This window comes from Tamandua tetradactyla, chromosome 6, assembly GCF_023851605.1.
Source record: "Tamandua tetradactyla isolate mTamTet1 chromosome 6, mTamTet1.pri, whole genome shotgun sequence".
In the NCBI taxonomy this organism is placed as follows: Eukaryota; Metazoa; Chordata; class Mammalia; order Pilosa; family Myrmecophagidae; genus Tamandua; species Tamandua tetradactyla.
Window position 1 is genome coordinate 66,197,699 of NC_135332.1, and position 12,501 is coordinate 66,210,199.

A 12,501-nucleotide genomic window follows, 5' to 3' on the forward strand; every position below is an offset into this window, starting at 1 on the left:
TCCCCTTTTATTAAAAGCCAATCCATCTCTGGTGTGTTGCATTCTGGCAGCTAGCAAACTAGAACACCCATCTTGCATACATTTTTATGCATGATGTGAGATAGGATTTTAATAATTCAGATTTTTTCTTTTTGATATCCAACAGACACAGTGCTATTTATTGAAAAGACCAGCCTTTTCCCACTACTCTGAAGTGACACTTTAACATAAATAAGGCACCTCTCTGTCTCTCTGTCTCTCTCTCTCTCTCTCCCCCCTTTTCCCTCCCTCCTATCCTCCTTCCCTTTCTGCCACTCTGCGTGTGTTTCTCTCATGTCGTAGTTTATTGGTTATCCTTGCACTGGTACCATGCTTTTTTTTTATTATTATTAATTTAAAAATTTAACAACAAACAAAACAATAAGATATCATTCCATTCTACATATATAATCAGTAATTCTTAATATCATCACATAGTTGCATATTTGTCATTTCTTAGAACATTTGCATCGATTTAGAAAAAAATAAAAAGACAACAGAAAAAGAAATAAAACGATAATAGAGAAAAAAAAGTTACACATACCATACCCCTTACCCCTTGCTTTCATTTACCACTAGCATTTCAAACTAAATTTATTTTAACATTTGTTCCCTCTATTATTTATTTTTATTCCATATGTTCTACTCTTTTGTTGATATGGTAGCTAAAAGGAGCATCAGACACAAGGTTTTCACATTCACAGAGTCACATTGTGAAAGCTATATCATTGTTCAATCCTCATCAAGAAACATGGCTACTAGAACACAGCTCTACATTTTCAAGCAGTTCCCTCCAGCCTCTCCGCTACATCTTGAACAATAAGGTGATATCTACTTAATGCATAAGAATAACCTCCAGGATAACCTCTCGACTCTGTTTGGAATCTCTCAGCCATTGACACTTAGTCTCATTTCACTCTTCCCCCTTTTGGTCGAGAAGGTTCTCTCAATCCCTTGATGTTAATTCTCAGCTCATTCTAGGGTTTTTCTCAGCCCTGTGATGCTGAGTCTACATTAAACAAAATACTTAATAGTAAAATATTGAATTCTCTCCCCCTTGTATCAGGAATAAAACAAGGATGTCCACTCTTACCATTTCTAGTCAACACTGTACTAAGGACCTACCCAGCACAGTAAAGCAAAAGAAAATAAATTGAAGATTAAAAATCTTAAAGAGATTAAAATGGAAGAAAAGCAATCATTATTCACAGATGGCATAGTTATATGTATAGAACCTAAAGATATTTATTAGAATCAGTAAGTGAGCTTAGCAAGGTTGTTGAATCCAAATTCAATTTACAAAAATGCCTTGGATTTCTATTCATTTGCAACAATGAGAGAATGAAATAATAAAAATGGTAACACAACAATACCAAAAAAATCAAATATGCAGGAATAATGCAATAGAAGATATAAAAGCCTCCTACCCAGAAAATTATAAAACATTACTGAGAGAAATTAAAAAAGATCTAAATAAGAGAGGAAAATACCATGTAGCCTCAAATATTATATATTGAATATGTTCATTCTCCCCAAATTGAGCTATGGCTTCAATACAGTCCCATTCAATATTCCAGCAAGTTTTTATGGAAATTGAGCTGAGACTCACCGTGCTGTTTTAATTATCTTAGTTTTATAACACACACTGACCTCTGGTAGTGTAAATCCTCCAGTTCTGTTCTTTTTCAGGATTGTCTTGGTCTTTTGCATTAGAATTACTATCAATTTCCATTGTGAATTCTATCGATTGATTTTTCAAATGATAATTTAATAATTCTATTAAAATATTTTCTATTTTCCACTTTTTTCTTCTTTGAGAAGAATGTTATTGAGAAGAGTGTTATTTCTTAATTTCCAAGCATTTGAGGATATTCTCATTATCTTTTATATTGATTTATAATATAATTCCAATGGACTCAGAGAATATATTCTCACACTTTTGAAATTTATTGAAACTTACTTTATGGGTTATCACATAGTTTATGGGTTAACTTTATAAATATTCCATGCACATTTGAAATAATGTGTATTCATGCTGCATTTGTTAAGAATTTTATATATGTTCAGGTCAAGTTTGTTTAGATTTTCTATATTTTAACTGATTTTTTGTCTGCTTGTTTTATCAGTCACTAAAAATAGTGTATTTGAACCTTCCAATTTGATTGTGGATTTGTCTATTTTTCCTTTATTTTCTTTCATTTTGGGTTGAATCAATATTTTTATTATTCCATTTCCTCTTTATTAATTGTTAATTATATATTCTTTTACTCTTCCTCTAACGGTTAATCCTAGGGATAAAATCATGCTTCCTTGAGTTATAAGTCTCTAAAGAAGTTGGTACTTTTATTGCTTCCCTAAGAAATTCCTCATGTGTTTTAATTTGCACATATCTTACAACCCACCAGGCGTTATCATTATTGTATTGAATGGCAGATATTCATTTAGATTTATCTACATACATACTCTTTCTGTGGGTTTTCATTTCTTCCTGCATTTCTTTACTTTCCATGATCATTTTCCTTTTATTCTGAAAAACTTCCTTTACTGTTGCTTTTAAAGAAGTTCTGTAGGTGACAGATTATTCTCACCTTTGCTTTTTTCCTAGAAATTTTACAAGGTACATAATTTAGGTTGTCAATTATTTTCTTTCAGTATTTTGAAAGATGCCATTCCATGGTCTTCCGAGTTCCATCTTTTCTATTGACAAGTCATCTGTAAGTTTTATTGCTTCCTTGATGGTAAGGTTATCTTTTCCCTCTGCAGTTAGTTTTGAGCAGTTCTGCCATGATATGCCAAGGTGTGATTTTCTTTGTTTTAATTTTGTTCGGATTTTATAGTGTTTCTTGAATCTGTGGCTTAATACCTTTACTCAGTTTTAGAAAATATTCTTCAATTATTATTATTTTTTTGCATGGGCAGGCACCAGGAATAGAATGCGGGTCTCTGGCATGCCAGGCAAGAACTCTGCCTGCTGAGCCACTGTGGCCCCCTCTCTTCAATTAATTTTTAGCTTTATTTTCTCCCTCATTCCTTCTGGGATTTCAATTACACATGCATTACACGACTTTGCCATGACTCCTATGTCTCTAATATTCTTTTCTGTATTTTCTATTGTCTTTTCTTACCATGTTTCAGTCTGAAACAAAAGCTTCAGCTGTGATTAGCCTACTGTTAAACTCATTTGTTGATTTATTAATTTCAGGTTATGACTTTTTCAGTTCTAGATTTTATATATTCTTTTTTAGAGAATACAGTTTTCTGCCAAAATTCTGCATTTTCATATGTTTTACTGAACTTATTAATGTTAGTTATTTTAGAAACAATAACTGATAACTCCAGTATCTGTATCATCTGTGAACCTGTTTCTAATATCCTTTTTTCCTCTCTTAGTTTTTGATTCTATGTCTATATATTCCTAGTATATTTGGACTGGTTGCTTGATATTTTAGATTCCTAGCAGCTAAAACAAATACATTACAATGGGTTGGCTTAATAATGAGAATTTATTGGCTCATGATTTCAGAGACTAGAAGGCTTGCTTCTTTCTAGGGTTGGTATTGGTTGGTATTATTGATATTGGTTGTTTGGTACTGTCTAGCTGGCTGGCAATCTTTGGGGTTCCTTGACTTTTCTGTCACATGGTAGTACAAATGGTTATGTCTTCTCCTTTATCTTCTGGGTTCCATTGACTTCTAGCTTCTTGGTTCTGTTGGCTTTCAACTTCTCTCTGCTTCCTGTGGCTTTCTCTTTTTGTGACCTTCTCTCTGAGACTCCCAGTAATTGCCTTAAGACCCATCCTGACCCAGTTGGACCACACCTTACTGAAGTAACCTCATCAAAATGTCCTGCCTACAATGGATTCACACCAATATGAACGGATTATAATTAACAATACATTTTTTCTGGTGGAGATAACTCCAAGCCACCATATGAAAATTGATATAATCTTAGCTCATTTTCTTCAACATTGGACTCTTGGCCTCTCAGCCAGTGATGCTTATAGAATAGCAAGATATTTGAGTCACTTTTCTCTCTGCAGTTTTTGGCTCCTCATTTCTTGGCTACCTTGTTAGCTTCCCGATTTCTGTAAACAGAATGCATAATTTTTTTTTTAGCCTAGTTGTTTTAGTTGTTTTCAGAGGGAGATACAAGCTAGCTTGTGATAACCAAAAGTAGAACTCTTTCTAAAAGTTTTTGTTCTTGAGTTATCAAAACTTTTCTGTGGACTACATAGGCTCCTGGAACCAGAGGGCAAGTGCTATTAATACCATTTCTTTTTTGTACGTTAGATACCCTGGAGATTAAATATGAGGCCATTTATTCACCTTTCTTAAATAATGTATTCACCTTTTTTGGGGTGGGGACAGTCACAGAAATAATTTTTAAAGCAAGAATTCTTGTGGGAAAATGCCCCCAAACTTGAGTCTTTAGTTTACGTGTCTTTCAGTCCTCTATTCTACTGGAAGACTTATTTACATTTACCAAATTTCTCTTTAGTTTTAAATTGTATTTTACAGACATGCCTTGCAGCTTCTATTAATAAAGGCAAGTGTCTGTTTTCAGAATACTCCACTGGGGGGAAATAACAGGTTGATGGGAAAATGTTGTCATAGATTTATGTAGAAACGTAAGGAGACAGATTCTGTTTCTGAAACTTAGCCTTGGACTCTGTTATGCTATTTGATGTTACAGATAAACGCAGATCCTCCTGGAGTTTGAATTTCTTCGTGACAATGTGTTGGACACATGCCCCCCTCCATAAAAATGGGCTCTCATTGTGTGGAATTGTAATGGTTGGTTGACTTGTTTAGAATTTAAAGATAACCATGTTTGTAGGGGAAGTTCAGAGGTAAATTTAGGTTATGGTTACCGTTCTGTAGGGAACCTGCATTTTCATGCAGAATGAGGATAAGGATTTCAGTTTCCTAAATAATAATGAGTACTGTGTATTTAGTTTAGAGTTACTAGATCATTATTTCCCAAAGCGTTCCCCAGACACTACTTCCTGACATGATTTGTATGTTAAATGGCAAGGGTGAGCACTGTGAGGAACTGTGGGGCAAAAGGGAAAGGAAGACTTCCTGGATCAACACAAAATTAAACACCAAGTGTGCGTATTGGGTTACTTCTCAGAGAAGTTTGCATTATGATTCTCCAAGGTAGGTAGGGATAGGTGCAAGAATGTGGCATTTCCCAAACATCTCTGACCTTTGTCCATCCTTAATTTTTTCATGAATTCAAAGAAAATTCACTTTCATCCCAACGACAGGATTGGGATGCTGGGAGAGTGCCTGTGAAGAAGAGTTGATTAAGTCACTCCAGCTGAGATGATACATTTCTCTTTTCTTTCCACACTTTATATTCATTTTCACTGTTGTTATGTTAAGAAATGTTTCTTGTTTGGTGCATTGTTTTTTGTACTGACATTAAATATGTGGCTGGAAAGTTTTTATAGAAATTAAGCAACCAGCCAAATAGAATGTTCAAAACTCCTTCCTTCTCTTAGAAGTTAAGTATAAGTGATGGAAAGAAGGCAGCAGTGACAGAAGCTCCCCTGGGGAAATAACCTTGCTTGACACCAGATACCACAATTGGCTCAGATTTACCTGATATCTTGGTTTCCCTGTAGTGGCTGGTGGTGGTGGTGGTGGGTGGGGGTGGGGATTAAGATGATCCTGGAGTACCCCGAGTCCTCCTTGAAAGAGCACTCAGGCAAAGCTCTCCTTAGAGGAGGCGTTCCAAAGACAAAATCTTACCTTCATATACATTCAAGGGCAGCCATGAGATAAAAAAAAGGTTCAAAGAGTCAGCCTGTGGAGATAGATAGTGGCTAGGTATATATGTAATCAATAAATCTCTTTTAAAACAACATTTGATTAAGTCATATGAAATCACAACATCCATGAGCTATTGAATGTCTATCACTGAAGTTGTGTGTGTTTATGTGTGTGTGTGTATGTTTGTGTGTGTTGAGAGTCTGGCGGAGTCCTTTTGGGTCCAGCACAGAATAATAGTTCCTTGAGAGGCCAGAGGGAATCTTGTATCTTATTTATCTATAATAGCTTAGCCACCTATTTAAGGTACATTAGGATAAAAGGAAAACTTGACATGTTAGGGAGAGAAATCACAAATGATATAGCAGATGGCAGGTCCGTTGCACCAATCCCACACCACAGCAGCTTGGTTTGCTATCCCTGTCACTGTAAGTAGAATTGTTCCAGTTAAGTTTGGGAGGAGGTGTAATTTTCCTTGACTCTTCCAGAGACATTTCATAAATAGTTTGCTTAGTGTGTCAATCTGTGCATCTGGGAAGCATAACACGTTCTTGGCACCAGAACCCACTGGGGCATTCATCAATCGTCTCCTGCAGAAGGAAAAGGGGTTGAGTCCATCTATTTACGGTATTGGGTATTTTGGTTTCTGTTATTTAGAAAGTTGTGATTGGGATCTCTCTTCAAGCTGAGATTATTTTTGTTCCCAAATAATCAAAACCAGGCTCCCTAAAAGAGGTTGCTGGGTAGTGGCTGCTGCACTTGAATAGAACCAATTGCTATCATGCAAATTTCATCACCACATTAGTGAAGGAGAAGGGGATTTGAACAATGAAAATTGTTCTGAAGAAATTTGGCCTTATGGTTTTGATATTGTGCATGGCAAATCTGGGAATACAAATATGTTTTCTCTGGGAGAAACAACATAAAACTACAACTTCTTTGACCATGTTTCAGCTTGATTTTGGAAAGGGAGATGACATATTAGACATAAGCATTAAGTTATTGTCAGTGGAGCCTGTTTTCTACATTTTTTTCTATGGTACTGGTTGTGTAAGTATTTTTTACAGATTTCCCATTAGACCCCTTCCCCAGAATGCCAACAGTTTTCCTATTATTAATATTTTTCTTAGTGTGGTAACTTCGTTACAATTGATGAGACAATATTATTACACTTATATTATTAACTATAGTGCATAGTTTACATTAGGATTCACTCTTTTTGCTCTTTGTGCTGTATGGTTCTATGGATTATTTTTGGTTATGTGAACTTGAAAGACTATCCTTTTAAATAGCATAGTTGCTTTTTCTCCCCAAAACACAGATGTTAGAGTATCTACTCCAAAAGTTGTGAAGATACACTTTGAAAATGAAAGACCCTAAGTTATTGAATTTCTCCTTTTCTCTTCCTTCTGCTGCTGATTGTCATTGCCTTCATCATAGTCATCACCATCACCATTACCTCCTAAACATTCACCTTGAATTGACATTGGTGTTATCACTCACACTTGGACTTCATCACTTACCATATATATCATTACCATTCATGAAACAAATCTTTGATCATGATATTACTCTTAGAAACACTTTTAGTTTGATCAGTATCTTTGTAGCCCTTTAAAGTCTTTTACAGTCTTGGAACTTCTGGTTGACCAAGATGGCTGTGTAAGACACTTCAGGGTGCTTCCTACTATAGAACCTTTGAGCAACTAGCAAAAACTTTCTGAGATGTCTTCCTCAAAACTCTGGAAAACAGTTAAAGGTTGCAATAACTGGGTAAATGCTGAATCAAGAAAAAGTAGCCTGAAAGGTGGTGGGCAGAGGTCTTAGTACTCTTGCTTTTCCTTTCTTATTCTCCTCACCAGTGGCTGTGCCTGCACTTTCATTGTGGTGTGTGTCATTTGCAATCTATCCATAATAGGCTGAACTGGTTTAGAAAGACTAAATCAGAAGACTTGTCTCAGGCTCCAGAATTTACTGTGAAGGCAGAAAAGCAGTTTACCAACAGATAAAGCATTATAAGAAACAATTAAGTTGAGTGGCCTGGGGCAAAGGACTGCCTGCATTAAGTCATACAATAGAGCACCCTGGGGTGGTGGTGAAAGTCTCTTTCAAAGGAAGCAGAGGGGGCATTCAAACTTCTGTAAACTGTAAATGAGGAATTCCTAAGGCCACTAGCAAGCATAAACCCAGGAAAAGAAGCAAGCTGAATAGTTCCATGCAGGCTAAGGTAAAACAGAGAAGACTCTGCTCTTTGCATCTGACTTGGGTGGATCTCAATAGGAGGGCTAAACTCTGAAGGAAACCACCAGCCAAAGTAGAGCCAATTGGCAAAGACTGAAAGGTGCTTTTTGCTTTGGTGTGTTGTTTTTTGTTAGGTCTTGTCACTCAAGGAAATCTCTTTCTTAACACTAGCTGTGTCCAAACTTAAGCACTGATACACTGGACTAAATCTCTGAACTGACACTCATGGATTCATGGATGAATCCGGCCCTGACACTGTGGAAATCAGCAATTCCATTCTGACCAAAAGGAGGAAAAGAAGTGTAATTAATAGAGTATCAGTGACTGAGAGAGTTCAAATAGTGTCAAGAGGCTACTCTGGAGGTTGCTCTTACACAAGAATAAGTTAGACATTGCTACCTATCATAACCTGCTAAACCCCAGCCAGGACCATTCCAGCCAATCTGAAAGAACACCTAGGGCAATATATAAGATTCCACAAGGGTTCCATATACTAGTGTAACTTTCCAGAAACCTACAACTTCCAGATGTGTCCCTGAACCCGATAAGCCCTGAAACCTAGAGAGCCCAGCTTCTCCAGAGCATCAGATAGTTGTATCTCCCTACCCCATATTAGTGATAGCCCCTTCCAACATGAAAAAGTTAGAATGGCCATAGCCCAAACACCCCTAAAGAGAGGGATAGAAAGATCAAAGATGATGGTGGAGTTATATAGAGAAGATAGGATTTAACAAATGAATATGATTGCTGAATCATTAAATTGATATCTTTTAGTCTCCAGTATCTTAGAGCAGCTAGAAGTAAAAACCTAAAATTGTGGGATTGTAACTCATGTATAACTCTGAAATATATTCTACAGCTAATTGTGGTGCTGTGCTTTGAAATGTATTGCTTTTTTCTCTATATGTTCTTTTCACAAAAGAGAAAAAAAAGTCAATTGTGATGATAAATAAATAAATAAATAATAAATAAAATCATCCTTAACATGCCCAAGGAGATAAAGGAAAACACAGGAAAATAACTGAAGGAAATGAGGAAAAGAATGAATGAAAAATATGAGAATCTCTGTGAGATTCTCAGTAGGAACCAAACAAATACTGGAGTTGAAAACCACAGTAAATGAAATGAAAAATTCCCTAGAGGGTTTCTACAGCAGATTGGATCTGGAAGAAGAAAATCAGTGATCTTGAAGACAAGACAATTGAAATGATTTGGGCTGAGCCACAGAAAGTAAAAACAATTTTAAAAAGTGAACTGAGTGTAAGAGACCTGTGGGATACCATCAAATGCACCAGTATATGCACTATGAGAGTCCCAGAAGGAGAACAAAGTCTTTTACAATTTGGATCCAACCAATCTTTATAACTTCAGAATGATGTACTACTGTGGGACTAAACACTCTCTTTTTTTTTGTCATAATTCTCAGAAATTATTTGTCTCTGTATGTTTGCTCACAGAGCTCCCTTTAGCAGAAATGCTTTTCTTTCCATCTCTTTACATTTAAGACCTTCTCATCCTTCATGATATATAGTTGTAAGGCTACTTTCTTCACCCAGAAGCAATATCTTCTTAAAACTTCCTACAGCACTTAGTTTCTCCTTTATTATATTGCTTATCATATTTTTCTTATAGTTTTAAAATATATTTAATTTTTTCACTGAGTTATAACTTTCTTTAGGGGAGGGATCACATGGTTCACCATTTTTAGACTTGTCTTGTCTAATACAGTGTGGTACTGAATTTTTCATCCTAACTTTATCTCCCATTCATTTCCTGGAGGAAATTGTTTAATTTCTCAGTATTTCACTTTATTAATTTATAAAGGAAACCATATGGTTCTGCATTGTTCTTATGAAAAATTCTACTAGGTATAACTTTCTTTTATCTGGAAGACAGGGATGGGGCAGATCTGCTGAAAGATGCATCCATGTGTTCATTTGACATGGAATTGAAAGAACCATTTTCTTGCTACTGCCACCCTCCACCTACCTTCACTCCACCCACACCAGTCCCCAGCATGTGTATTGGGCTTCTGAAGATGATGCTAACCATCCTTATCTCATTAAATTCTCTCAACCAGGAAGGCAGAATAGACACCATAATAATCCCAGTATGATAGATAATGAGGAAATAAAACACCACAGAAAAATTTAGATGACTTGTGTGGTATCATGTGGTGAGAAAACCAGGGAAGGACCTAAAAATCTTTTAAATCTTTTAAGTTCTCACACCAGTTTTCTCTACCAAACCAGTCAGTGGTCACTCATTAACTACTTTCACAGTTTTAGCTATAGCTGTGTAACAGTTGTGCTTTGGTTTATTAAAAAAATATTACACACAGTCAAGGACCCACCCTCAGCCCCTGCTTGGTCTTGCTCTTTGGCATATCTGCATCCAAGTGCACAAACAACCATTCAAAGGCTTTCTTGTCAGGGGCCCAAAGCAAGGTCTTTCTCATGTACCCCTAATGAGAACTCCTTATTGGGGAGAGGAGGAGGAGTCACTGATGGCAGTTTCATCAGCCTGACTCAGTACTCAGCAAATTTTATGTTCTTAGTCCCTGGGTCCAAAAAACTGTAGGTGCTTTTGTTTGGTGCTTCCTCCACAGTGAGATGATTCTCAGTCTGTGCTAATTCATCTGAATCATTCATCCTCCACCTGCGACCCCCTTCCATAGGAAAAGGAAACAGAGATGAGCCACTATTTTTCTTTGGTTTGCCCTATTGCTTATCCTGTCACAGTAACTGATTAAAGTCTCCACTATTAACTTCCAAAAAAAAAAAAAAACCCACAAAGAAAAGCCCAGGATCAGATGGCTTCACAGGTGAATTTTATTACACATTCCAAAAGGAACTAACACCAATCCTGCTCAAACTCCTCCAAAAATTTGAGGTAAAAGGAATACTACCTAAGTAGTATTTTATGAAGCTAACATCATTCTAATACCAAAAATTGGATAAAGACACTGCACAAAAGGAAAACTATAGGCCAATCTCCCTAATGCACATAGATGCAAAAATTCTTAACAAACTACTAACAAGTCGAATCCAACTACACATTAAAAGAATTATACATCATGACCAAGCAGGATTTATACCAGAAATGCAAGGGTGATTCAACATAAGAAAATTGATCAGTGCAATATAGCATATCAACAAATGGAAAGGGAAAAAAACACATGATCACATTGATTTATGCTGAAAAAGCATTTGACAAAATCTAGCATCCTTTCCTGATAAAAACACTTCAAAAGTTTGGAATCAAAGGAAACTTTCTCAATATCATAAAGGGCATATATGAAAAATCCATCACCAGCATCATACTTAACACAAAAGCTACAGATGGAAGATAGGCTACCCAAAGAGATTGAATCTAAATGCAAGGTAATGGGTGGAAGTGATGACCATTAGTGGGTTTAAAAGTAACATTGCAATATTGAAGGTGAATATGATTGAAAGGGAATGTATCATGCCATGTATCCCAGTGATTAAATTTATGATTATAAATAAGTTCTCACATGAACTATTTCAATGGTTCAATAGTGGACAAAGAGTCAGTAGTAGAGATATAGGGGGAAAACTAAAAATGCATGCTATGGCTAATAGTTAAGGAAAACATCAACAGTACCACAGGACTACCAGGGAAACTAAGTGTGGGGGAGGGGAGAGAAGGACAAGTAATAAGGGGTAGTTTTGATTGGATAGTTGGTGACTTATGTTTGTTGGTTCTTTGTCATTATGGACCAATGAAAATTGTCCAAAATTGAAAGCGCTGTTGGTTGTACAACCAAACGAAGATACTATAAGACATGGTTTGTTTGTTTTGGACATTATCCATGATGCCTAGTAGATGGAGGGAGCTGAAGGATACAATGACTGAGAAGTACAATGGTGAATAGTGATACATTTATATAATGGAATTTGGTGTGGCTACATAAAGGAGGGACGTGGAGGGGTATGCTATGAACTGAATGAACCTTGGGGCCAGTGGGCTGTGTGGAATGGGCCAGAAACAAAACAAATATGCTAGGGTCTCTCTCAGAAAATACTTTGAAAAAAATGAGCGTCTGGATTGTGGGCCCTTATAGCAGCCACATTTGGTCTGAAGTTGTGGATGTTTTTCTGGATTTTAAAATGCTGAGCTATATGTGTATCAACTAGTATTTCCCTGGAACTTTGAGCAGCTCTGTGACACATGAGTCCCAGAAATGGAGTGCTGAAGACCTGATCGTTAGCATCGCTATATATAATTACAGCTAAAGTAACCAAAAAAGAGATCAGGCCTTAATGAGAGATAAAAATGAACCCAATCTGGCTGGGTCTAAGGTAAATTAGAATACAAGGATGTGGTAGTTAGGTTCAGATGTCAACTTGGCTGGGTGATGATACCCCATTGTTCTGTTTCTGTGGACTTAAATCATCAGTATGTGAAATTCATAAATGGGTGATGACATTTGCAGTTGGCTAAG

The 12,501-nt window shown here is 36.4% G+C and overlaps 1 protein-coding gene across 20 annotated transcripts in view; it reads left to right on the plus strand.

Moving 5' to 3' along the window:
- The window catches only part of MYOCD (myocardin), a 510,995-nt gene that overhangs the window by 88,196 nt on the left and 410,298 nt on the right, over positions 1–12,501 (plus strand). The window lies entirely within an intron of this gene.